This window comes from Erinaceus europaeus, chromosome X, assembly GCF_950295315.1.
Source record: "Erinaceus europaeus chromosome X, mEriEur2.1, whole genome shotgun sequence".
Taxonomy (NCBI): domain Eukaryota; kingdom Metazoa; phylum Chordata; class Mammalia; order Eulipotyphla; family Erinaceidae; genus Erinaceus; species Erinaceus europaeus.
This window is the reverse complement of record NC_080185.1, coordinates 48,520,383-48,522,915: the sequence shown is the minus strand read 5'-3', so window position 1 is coordinate 48,522,915 and position 2,533 is coordinate 48,520,383. Positions and strand designations below refer to the sequence as shown.

Sequence of the window (2,533 nt, the reverse complement as noted above, 5' to 3'; positions counted from 1 at the left end):
AGATCTCACTGTGTCGTAAACACACGGGGTACATTTGTGTTGGCAAAGTGAGAGATTTTTTTCCCCTCTAAACTCCTGTTGCAGAAAGCCAAAGATGCAGAGTAAAGTGGGACGTTCTCTCTCTCCTCTCATCTCCATTACTAAGCAATCAAATTCTTTTTTTTTTTTTTTTTTTGTAAATTTTGCCCTTGATAGACAACTTTTCCTTGTTGCAGCTGTTCATACAGTCTTTGCAAAAGGAAAAAGAATAATAAGAAGAAAACATCTCCCCAAATTAGCCCCTGGGAGTTCATGTCTTCTTGCTATTTGTCTTCTGTTGCTGTTTGCGAAGGTGGGCCTCTATCACGTGCCGAAAGACCAGCATGCCCAGCTGCCCGTGGGAGGCCTCGTTCATGGCCTTGGACTGCATGCACATCCTGTACTGCTCGGGGGTCAACTAGTCCACACAGCGCTTCTCATGCCATAGGTGGAAGAGGCCCCGCACAGGGGTCCGCACCACTATGAGGTTGCTGTGCAGGTATTTGCGGTAGAGGTGCACGTCCTCGCCTCCCAGCCTTTGATGTCTAGGTCAAATCCGCCTATATTAATGAAGTCTGAGCGATACTGACAAGTCATTCCAAATCCAAAGTCTCTCCAGAACCCAGTCTCCTTCTTTATGACCAGCTGCTGTTCTAAGGGAGGGACGGTATCATGATGGCCATATATTATGCTGGGATTGTACTGACTGAAAAGGGCTGGATAAAACACCTTCTTCCCTGGCTGTGTGTTCAGCCTGCAGGTGTTGAGAAATTCTGAAGTGAAGTAGATGTCAACATCACAGAAAAAAAGAAGGATGTTGCTTCCTTTCCAAGAACGGGCTCCAACATCCAGTCCCTTTCCTCAAGAAAATTCTCCATTCAGTTAGATGAAAGTGAAGTTCCTGAAGTTAGCAGCTTTGGAAGTGTTTTCCAGTATTCCTTTGACTTCATTCATCTCTTCTTTCCCAAAGTAGACAACGGTGAGATGGATTCTCCCATCCTGTTGGATGCACATCTCCCTGAAATTCTGCATGAACTGCTGGAACTTGTCCACTCTCTTTGCTAGCGGCACGATCACGTTGATAAGTATATTGGCCATGTTGAGTCGTTCTTTTTCACTTTCATGATGGGGCAAAAAGGTCGAAACAAGATAAGTCTTCTGAATTCATGCTTGTGGTCCCCTTTGAATGTGAGCTCATACAAAGTGCCTTTATCCTTTTCCGTTCGGTAGATCCCTTCTATGAAATCCGAAGAGGTGTAAGGACGGTGATGGGGGCTGCTCTTCTCCGGGCTGTTCAAGGTCTCCAGAGCAGATTCCATGGCTTCCACCAGTTCATCCCGCTTATCTTTCCTCACTGGCTTTTCCTCGGGGTGGCGAGTCAGGCCAGTCTCTAATTGGTACACTTTCTGCAGGGTGAAACTGTCGAAAGGCACGGCTGCATACTCAGTGGCCAGCTTGACACCGGCATGCACCTCCGCCCTCTCCACCTGGGAGTGCAAGAAGGCCAGCAGGTCGGCCTGGGTCTTCTCCGGGGGGCCTGGATCCAGGCCCGCAGGGTCACTGGCCTGTTGCTGCGCATACTTGAGTTGCGTGCTCCTCTCCTGCAGCTCCTCTTTGAGCTGCAAGATCTGCCGCTTGAGGCTGCTGATATAGTTGCGGTGCTGCTCTTCCCACTCCTGCAGGACAGCCTGGTACCCTTCTTTCCCTATGGGGCCATTGGCCCAGGGAAGTCCCAGCTGCTCCTCGTTGTCTTTTGGGGTGCAGGCCAGCAAGTAGAGGACGGAGATGACACAGCAAAGGAGAACAAGCAGCACTGCCACCCTCGAGACCCACGACAGCAGTCCCCGGCGAATCATCCTCACTCAGCAATCAGCTGCAAATCCAGAACTGGCCACATACCCGAATGCTAGTGGCCCACAGAAGGGCATCCCTAGATTAGGCCACAGGATAGATGTGTCTGGCGTTCCCTGAGTTGTTCTCATCGATTGCTTTCTACAATGCTTTTTGTCCCTTGGGGTCCACCACAACGTGGAACAGTTTTCCTGTTTCCAAAGGCTGATCTTCCAGGCAAAAGCAATGAGTCAGGTGAAACCTCCAAGTTTTCACATTTCTTCCCATCATAGCCTTGCAGATGTGTAGCAAGCAGCAAGAGGGGACCTGCAAACCTTCTCCATCGCTTGTCAAGCAACCTCCCTGTAGGGGGGAGCCGGGGACTTAAACCAGGTTCCTTATGCTGGTCCTTGTGCTTAACACCATGTGCGCTTAACCCGCTGCACTACTGTCCAGCCTCCAGTACCTTCTTACATACTGATTAATCCATACTTTCTCTTCAAGGAAAGTCTCATTTTTTTTTTTTTTCCCCGCGAGGCACCCTCTGAACTGCAGCCTGCCCGATCGGCTCCTGCTGCTCCCGCCGCCGCGGAACTTTCCCTCCTGCGGGGCCGCTGCGGGCTAGGCTCCCAGAATGAGACAATTTTACTAATTTACAAGAAATATAAAATCTACATGCCCTATC

General features: G+C 49.9%; 1 pseudogene; it reads right to left on the bottom strand.

Annotated features, from left to right (window-relative positions):
• Positions 1-272: 272 nt before the first annotated feature.
• LOC103127914 (chondroitin sulfate N-acetylgalactosaminyltransferase 1-like) lies at positions 273-1,990 on the bottom strand (annotated as a pseudogene).
• Positions 1,991-2,533: the final 543 nt, after the last annotated feature.